The 10,263-nt window shown below is 36.5% G+C and overlaps 1 long non-coding RNA gene across 1 annotated transcript; it reads right to left on the minus strand.

Moving 5' to 3' along the window:
* Window positions 1-2,449: 2,449 nt before the first annotated feature.
* LOC132636027 (uncharacterized) lies at window positions 2,450-4,087 on the minus strand. Its single transcript, XR_009580929.1, has 3 exons — window positions 4,009-4,087; window positions 3,454-3,504; window positions 2,450-2,539 (listed from the first exon to the last, which is right to left on the minus strand). It is a non-coding gene; the product is annotated as an uncharacterized LOC132636027 (long non-coding RNA).
* Window positions 4,088-10,263: the final 6,176 nt, after the last annotated feature.

Consider the following 10,263-nt stretch of genomic DNA (forward strand, 5'->3'; position numbering starts at 1 on the left):
GTTTGTTCTCGCCATCCCAGTTAGGTTCTAGCACTCATTCTACCTCGTGGCTCATTTTTCTGTAGTTTGGTCTCTCAGAATCCCGTCACTTATATTACCCGTGTCCTCGGCAATATTATAACCTATTACTGCATTATTATCTCGCTTTCTTCTTATTTCCTTCTTTCAATTAACTTCCTCTTTTCTTGTGCTCGCTTTCATTCCCGTTATCACATACTCTTTATTTTGAACTGTCCCTATAGAACCTTATAAGTCTTTCTCATTCGTTCCATACCTTGCCTTTCCATTTCACATTTGCCTTTATACTTTAGTCACATAGATAACGTCATATCTTTTAGTCACTTCCTCACCGGGCTTTACTCATTTTCATAACAATCCTTATTATATTCACATTATATCCTGCTCGTAATCAATCCTATAGTGTAACACTTCTTAACCCTTTTTTTTTGGTTAATCTTATCCTTAATACTTCACAGGCTGTCTTATCAATACATTCGTATTCATCACGATTCTTCCTCCGTACTCTTGTCTCAATCATACTATTATTCCTTTTAACTATAACTCGTCGTAATTTATCCCTACTGATCAATTCAGTTGATACCTCAATATAACACCCTATTAAGATTTTCCAGCCCTTTTATAAATCATATCTTAGTATCTCAAGCCCTTCCAAATTATCCAAGCATTCCATCAACAGCACATGAAACACATGACCTAAGACAGCCCACAAGTTTGAGTTTTCCTTCCATAAATTCCATCTCCAATTAGTTGATTAAAAACTAATAAACTCAAGGACATGATGAAATGTTACCTCAAGAACACAAGAATGCTCCAATTCCAAGATTATGTCACCATGAAGCATTCTCCAACCATCACCAGAAGAAAAACTAGAATCCGACAAGCACCACAGGACTTCTAATGCTTGGTTCGCATGGTTTACCTCCAGATTTGTTCTTGAGTCGTGAACCTATTATTTAGTTCATAAACTACTTGCTGTATGCTTTGTACTCTTCAATAAAAGTGAAACTTAATTGCTGGACGTTTTTGCTCTTCAACATGAGCTTTTTCTAAGGTAAAATGTGGCTGGAAAGTATTCTGGTCCGTTCAAATGAATTCCAAACTTTGCTGCTCATATATGCTTCTTTGAAATAAAAATTTCCCAAATAAGAATGATGCCTCTTACGGATGACATGGAGGGTATCTCTTAAAGCTTTAATCCAATGATAAATTTACCATATCGATATCGACCTCATAATTACTATTACTATCAATTCAACCGTTAACTTTATTTCTCGGAGTCAGACTTGCAACTTGGTCAAATCCTATTATTACTGTTGACATGACCTTCCAAGACATATTACGAACTTATATCTCATTCCCTTTTTGTTTCTAAGAAAATTTTGGCAGAGTTTCTTCTGTATTTCTCACTATCCCAAAACCTGCACGCACGAAATACCAACAATGCCTCACAGGGCCAACATATATACGTATATATCATATCATATCGTAGCCACACAAGGCTCCCAATTTCAAGTAAAAGTATAAAGATTTCGAAACATACCTCACATATCACACCTCGAGACGTACTTGATCCTTTAACGATCTGTCCTGTTATACCTTCCTATCTACCTTCCCTTTCATTCTTCAACTTTACATTTCAATCATACATCAATATTCTTACCTTATCTAACATGCATCTTTTGCATCGTTGCTTACCTGTGTACTTTGTAACTTCCAATATCGTCAGTCGCTTCCTTTTGTCGATGTCGTTCTTCAGCTGAAATCAAAGGTTAGTATAAGGAATTTCATTTCCTATGGCTGGGCTCTATCGCACGATCTTAGATATGAAAGAAAGGTAACATCCTAAATGTCCTGTAGCTTCCTGTTTATAGATGTGGTGCACAACACACCGATAAACAAGACTCTACTAGACACGGTCTGTAGACACTCCGAGGATGAACTGCTCTGATACCACTTTTGTCACGACCCAACCCCATAGGCCGTGACTAGTGCCCGAGCTGGACACTCATATACGTACCTGTTAGCTATAATCAACCCGAAACTAATCAGAATATGGAAACTTGTAAACACAAAACGTCATCTCAGAACTGTCACACACACACACACACACACACACACACACACACACATATATATATATATCACGGTAGCCTGTCTCCTAAGGAGTCACAATCAATCAGATCATAAAATGATACGCAAGCCGACAAGGTTGCCACTACACATCAATATCATGTCATATGCAAGCCGACAAGGCTGCCATTACAGACGAACATATACATGGCACAAAGTTTAGACACAGCTGAACAAAACTTATACACAGCCCACACATATGTCTACAGACCTCTAAGAGTGCCAACAGTGACATATGACGGGACAGGGCCACGCCGTACCCCTGGATAAACATGTATATACATCAAAAGGATCTGTACCAAAAGTCTAGACTCCGGAACAACGGAGCTCTCCAAAACAGCTGAGTAGAAGTCCTATGCTGAAGGGTCACCAAACCGACTATCTATACCTGCGGGCATGAAACGCAGCCCCCCGAAGAAAGGGGGTCAGTACGGAATATGTACTGAGTATATAAAGCATGAAATATAGTAAAAGGATCATAACTGAAATAGAGGGTACAGAAAACAAGTACAATGTCCAGAATGCCAAAACACTTGCCCTTTTGAAACATAAATCATGCATGTCAATATCATATATCATACCCGGCCCATTATGGGACTCGGTGAACATGGTCGCCACCCCGTCTTTGGCGCCATAACACAGCATAACTCCATAAACACATCATAATGCCATAACACAGCATAACTCCATAAACACATCATAACGCCATAACACAGCATAACTCCATCACACACATATATATATATATATATAAATATATATATCATATTCCGGCCCTCTAGTGAGGGACTCGGTGAACAATGTAGTGAGACTGTGCACGATAACATACCCGACCCGGGACTCGGTGAAAGACATATTAAGGCCTGCACGAGCAGAGTAGTGAGCAACCATATGCAATTTAAATCATTAGCAAGACTCAACAGAATAAGAAGAAGAGATTAACACCTGAGTATCAATAGCGACAACCATATCAAGTATCCTTCGAATGCCATTATAGATCATATCAAAAGAGCCTTAGGAATCATAGATATGTATCAAGATAATACGAAATAGCTTATAGAAGTCAAGGACATGAGTTATCGTAGAGTCTTCCAAGAATAGGAGCTTATATATAATCGACTACTATCCAACGTTAGAAAACTTGAGAGGGAAGATCAATCATTTTAAGAGTTCTAACATCAAGAAGTGAATAGGAATCATGAATCACACTCGAAACTTATGAATGGAATTACCCCAAAGCTCATATCATTCGTCATTTATATCTAAGACATGCCAAAAGAAAGAAGGGGTAGCTTTACATACCTTGTCCGCTTCTTAAGCTAATCCAAACCTAAGTCTCGGGCTTCCCAAGATCTACAACAATGTCAGTAAATACCAAACATTAGCTAAAGGTACCTAGGAATCTAGCCCTAAGCTAGCACGTCATTTATAGAAGTTCGGACAGCATTTCCTTTATATATTCAACAAACCCCGAGAATTTAACTCGGCCAAATCCTCAACAACAACATCAACAAACATATAATTAAGTCATTTCTTAAGGGTCCCCATCATTAACAATTCAAGAATATGATCAAAACAGCCCCTATATACACAATATACCATTATGCCGTATAACTTCTCCTTCTTCATAAATATGTAAAAACATCAATCAAAATTTCAACAACAATATAATAAAATATATTCCAACGATTATAGCCATAAATAGCTCAAGAACACCTTCAAAACAGTCCACAAACAGCCCATGAACCAACAACAATATCATATACGATTTACGGTATAAATTTTCGTATTTCTCGTCCCATGATTTAGCCACGACTTCAGTGAATTTAAATATACCTAGAGGAGGATAATTCTTACCTTATATGCCAAGAAATACTCTTCTTCCACATTATTGCACTTTGAAGAAAGCCCGGATTCAACAACGCATCGAAACGGAACAACGAGACTTAAAGTAAAGAACAAAAACTCGTTTGCTACTCTTTAGAGAATTTAATTTAGGTCGTGCTTCCAAAAAAGGAAAATCGTTGCTGCCATAAAGGGAAAGTCTTATTGTTGCTGCTATGTCTGTAAAGAGTGCTTAAACTCCCTAAAAATGATATGTTGCTGCCTCCTCTTTTTGTTTAAAAAAGGTAATCACCTTATGAAACTTTTTCCTCCTTTTTACACGTGCCACCACCCTAGTTTCCCCTTAACAACTCATCACTTATATTTCCACCACACCCATAAGTGCATGGAATGGAAATTTACTTGCTGCACACGTGCACATATTATATATTTGTTCATAACTTATTTATTAGATAGATAATCACCTTCTTGTCTACACAAAAATATGATACAAATTATTTATACACCCTTCATTTACTCGTTATCATGGTCATGTGATATAGCACTAATTCGTAGCCTCTTTTGCCACACACAAAAATATTATTTTCAATCACCGCCATCACACCTTTAAGGCTTAATTTATTTTTGGACTTCATTCCTCATATACACCAAGTTCTTGATTTTCATGCTTTAATATGACTAAATTCTCCAAGCTTGGGTAAATTTTCTCATGTTGGATGGCTTAGTTTCCTGGTTCAAAATACGGGGTATTATAGCTCGGACTGCATTTCATTCAAATAAATGTTGAACCTCGACGAAACATATTTTCTTCAATTTGTTCAACTTCTAATCCTTATGATATCTGTACTCACTCTAACCACCTATAAGTTTAGGGGATAACCTCGTTTCCATTACTAGTGTCATTTAACTCGCACACTTTCCAAGGAATCATGAATCACACTCGAAACTTATGAATGGAATTACCCCAAAGCTCATATCATTCGTCACTTATATCTAAGACATGCCAAAAGAAAGAAGAGATATCTTTACATACCTTGTCCGCTTCTTAAGCTAATCTAAACCTAAGTATCGGGCTTCCCAAGATCTACAACAATGTCAGTAAATACCAAACATTAGCTAAAGGTACCTAGGAATCCAGCCCTAAGCTAGCACGTCATTTATAGAAGTTCGGACAGCATTTCCTTTATATATTCAACAAACCCCGAGAATTTAACTCGGCCAAATCCTCAACAACAACATCAACAACCATATAATTAAGTCATTTCTTAAGGGTCCCCATCATTAACAATTCAAGAATATGATCAAAATAGCCCATATATATACAATATACCATTATGTCGTATAACTTCTCCTTCTTCATAAATATGTAAAAACATCAATCAAAATTTCAACAACAATATAATAAAATATATTCCAACGATTATAGCCATAAATAGCTCATGAACACCTTCAAAACAGTCCACAAACAGCCCATGAGCCAACAACAATATCATATACGATTTACGGTATAATGTTTCGTATTTCTCGTCCCATGATTTAGCCACGACTTCAGTGAATTTAAATATACCTAGAGGAGGATAATTCTTACCTTATATGCCAAGAAATACTCTTCTTCCTCATTATTGCACTTTGAAGAAAGCCCAGATTCAACAATGCATCGAAACGGAACAACGAGACTTAAAGTAAAGAACAAAAACTCGTTTGCTACTCTTGAGAGAATTTAATTTAGGTCGTGCTTCCACAAAAGGAAAATTGTTGCTGCCATAAAGGGAAAGTCTTATTGTTGCTGCTATGTCTGTAAAGAGTGCTTAAACTCCCTAAAAATGATATGTTGCTGCCTCCTCTTTTTGTTTAAAAAAAGTAATCACCTTATGAAACTTTTTCCTCCTTTTTACACGTGCCACCACTCTAGTTTCCCCTTAACAACTCATCACTTATATTTCCACCTCACCCATAAGTGCATGGAATGGAAATTTACTTGCTGCACACGTGCACATATTATATATTTGTACATAACTTATTTATTAGATAGATAATCACCTTCTTGTCTACACAAAAATATGATACAAAATAATTTATACACCCTTCATTTACTCGTTATCATTGTCATGTAATATAGCACTAATTCGTAGCCTCTTTTGCCACACACAAAAATATTATTTCCAATCACCGCCATCACACCTTTAAGGCTTAATTTATTTTTGGACTTCATTCCTCATATACACCAAGTTCTTGATTTTCATGCTTTAATATGACTAAATTCTCCAAGCTTGGGTAAATTTTCTCATGTTGGATGGCTTAGTTTCCCGGTCCAAAATACGGGGTATTATAGCTCGGACCGCATTTCATTGAAATAAATGTTGAACCTCGACGAAACATATTTTCTTCAATTTGTTCAACTTCTAATCCTTATGATATCTGTACTCACTCTAATCACCTATAAGCTTAGGGGATAACCTCGTTTCCATTAATAGTGTCATTTAACTCGCACGCTTTCCAAGGCATAAAAATACGGGATGTAACAAACAGAATTCGGGCAACATTTCCTCTATTATCTCAACCTCTATCCAACTCCAAATCAAGCCCAAACATCAATAACACCTCAACACCAACATAATCAAGAACCAGATATCAAAATATAAGTGAAACCATCTCAAAACCCTTTCAAAAACGGTCTATAAACCAACAATATCGACATGCCAACTTTCAACCTTTATGCCACGACTTCCTTTACCTTAAACTAACAAATCTCTTTAAATACCATTTATCAACAAGGTTTAGGGTAAGAACATACCTTAATAGGATCCAAACTCCAACTATAACACTCCACTTCCAAGTTATGAAGCCAACAACTTGCCAACAACACTAGCTACAACCTAATTGAAGCTACCCTCGGGTTTTACGAGGTTAATCTGTGCTTAAACATTGACACAAGATTAAAAGGTGTGAGAGGGAGTTTAGGGTTTTTAGGATCTGTTGGGATGAGAAAAATAAGGGGTTAAAACGAAACAGATCAATATATAACAATTGGAACAACCTGTCCACCGCCTCACTATTGACGGGCCGTCTATGTACAACAACAGTATCGTCGAGCTTCGATGGTCCGTATTTCTCACCTCTTTCTCCAAATTAAATTCTGCCAGTTGCATTAGAAAGAAGACTCGTTGAATTCAGTTTACATAGGTTATGGATTCCGTAACTCCTCGCATGCTAGGAGATATTCCCCTCACAAATGGACCCATAAATTCTGTCCGGAATTATGCCAAATTTTCTCAAAGTTTCAACAAACCTAATTTCTTCGATTCGCTTAACATCCAACTTTCCCCATACTTAATAAATACGATACCAAGATATCATGTATGAATAATGAGCATGTATAATCCCTTATAACCTTGATGACAACCTCGCCTTTTAAATCTGCGTCAACTAACTCACGACGAAACTTTACGTATAAAAGTACGGGGTATAACATCCTTCTCCCCTTAGGAACATTCATCCTCGAATGTTAGACTAGTTTTGCATTCTCAATACTTCCTCAAGAGTTCTCTTATTGAATGATGCCCTGAACATACTTTCCTATCAACATGTCATGTCCAATCGTACCATCGCTCTACTTAACATATCTTCATCGCTTCTCTTCTCATTTTACTTTCACGCGTACTCTTATCATTTCCTTGGCTTATATCTACTCACATCTTGCACTGAACTTGCTAAATCTCAATCCTTCTTATCTTAGGCTAGAGCTGTAAATGAGACACTATACCGTTTTTTTTTTGTAGCTGAACCCTTAATACTTGGAATCCGTAAGCCAAATTACGTACTTTTAGGTGATTAAAAGTCCATTTTATCACTCTTTCCTTATCCTTATCACAAGTCTTGAAACTCTTTTTTTTTTTTTAATTTGCCTTTATCCTGCATAATACTCTGAAGATTTTTCTTTATTAACGTAACTTGTTAGCACTTTACTTGAAATGCCCCATATCATATCATCGTTACCATTTGATGTTAGTAGCTTTCCTCGAACTTTGTCAGCTTAATGTCGTCACTTTTTCTGCTCGATATGCAACCACATTCTTCCCACTTCTATCCTTTACTTGACGTTGTCACTTCCGCCTTCATATTTTATCTATCTTGTCTTTCTTTTACTACTTACCTCATTCTTATCTTTCTGCGCTCATTTCTTAAGTTAAATTGCATTCCCGTTCCCTGCTGTTACACCTCGAAAAAATTTTCCGTTCATGCATAGTGAATAGACTGACGAAGGGCACGACGTATACGATGTTTTGATAAGTGATAAATAATATTTGATGATTCTAAATGATATTTCAAAGACATTTGAGGTAGGAGGCGAAAGTATTTAAGGAAAGCAAGGTATATGTTGTGTGTCGGGCAAGAATTACGAGTATCGAATTAATGAGGGCTTAATGAAGTTTTGGAGAAGAGCTATAACATCCATTAGGTTGTTAATGAATTATTAAACAAGTGTTAAGAAGGTTGTATAAGGATTGGAGATCAAATGAAGCAACGAGGACAACTTCGGAAAAGCTGTGAGTTACACGACCACCTTACACGGACCGTGGAATTTTATACGGATCGTATAAGGGTCCGTATAACCCAACAGAAAGAATTTTTTCCATGGCAATGAACCACGGACACTTATACGGACCGTACAATGTTATACGGACCGTATAAGTGGTCCGTATAATGCTCGACGGACTGATTAATTTGCAAGTATAAATACATGTTCCCACTTTTATTTTCTCATTCTTTCCACTTCTTCGTCTCTTCAAGAGTTCTAGAGGTTTCTAAATATGTCATCAACACAAATTCAAGACAAATCAAAGGTTCATATCATAAATCCAAGAGAATCAAGTGCAAGGAACTCACTAGGGTTCATCCAAGACAAGAAATCTCTTTGGAGGTGAGACTAGGGTTTTGCTCAAGTGAGGAGTTTCCACCCAAGGTGCATTCCTACACCATCTAAGGTAAGATTTATGGTATTTTCATGTTGTTTAAGGTATTTGAAAGTTAAAATACTTTGATTATGGAAGAAGATGGGAAATGGGTTACAAAATATGAGATTAGTGGCAATTGTGAGTAGTAGATTAATATGAATCATGATTCTTGATATGTTGTGATTGTAATTAAGTAATGAATGATGTTAAGAGCATGAGAGAAACATTAGATGATAATGAATGTAATGTTGTATTATGATCATGATTATGGATGGCCTTGAGAGGAAATTGTGGGGATTGGATAATGACGAATTTGATGAAAGATATTGATGATGATATTATGAATGTTATTATTGGCGTTTGGGAGTTGATAGATTATATAGGGAAATTCGTATAAATAAAGGGAATGCTGCCCAATTTTCTCTAGCTTTAGTAAGCACGTTCATATAATCAATTAGCTAATATGAATGTGAATTCTCTTGAAGGTAGAAACGTGAGCATTAAAGGAAAACAATCAAGCGATGGAAATTGTTAAATGAAAGAGGTATGTAAGGCTAGTCCTTTCTTTCTAAGGCATGACTCTTATGGTATGAATCCTCCTATCTTTCCATGATTTTCCTACATATTGGGAATTATGAATCTACGAGTATAAAGAGCTTCATACGAGATAAAGAAAAGAGATACGTTACGAGCATGACAATACCGATGATGAATCTAAGTCTAGAAGTCCTAAAGATCATGATACGATATTCCTACGAAGCTAACGACCCTTATATGATTCCTATGATATTATTTCCCTACCTCTCCATGACTTTCTTACATTTCGGGAACTATGAGTCAACATTGATAAAGAGCTTCTTATGAGATAAATATGAGAAATATGTCATAAATATGAAAATAATGATGGTAAGTTTAAGCCTAGAGATTCTAAAGCAAGATATGCTGTCTATGAAGTTAAAGATCCTACTTACAATTATTTGATGTTGTTCATGGTGTACACTCACCTTAAAATGTTAGTTCCTTCAAGGTGAGATATGATGAATATGATTAATCCATAATGTAATCAGGGATTCTCGAACTTATGTCACCCCGACATCGTTATAGATTGTCTATAAGCTCTAATGCATGACCTATGACCAATGTTCCGAAAAGTTACGAGTCTATGTTCATAAGGGGTTCCATATGAGATAAAGGTAAGAGATATGCCATAGATACACTTGATGAGTATGATGAGTAATAGAATGAGTGGTGCTCGGTGGTTAGCCCCGGGTACCCATCATGGCCCCTAGTCGGGTCGTGACACCTGCAATTC

Source organism: Lycium barbarum, chromosome 1 (genome assembly GCF_019175385.1).
Source record: "Lycium barbarum isolate Lr01 chromosome 1, ASM1917538v2, whole genome shotgun sequence".
Taxonomy (NCBI): Eukaryota; Viridiplantae; Streptophyta; class Magnoliopsida; order Solanales; family Solanaceae; genus Lycium; species Lycium barbarum.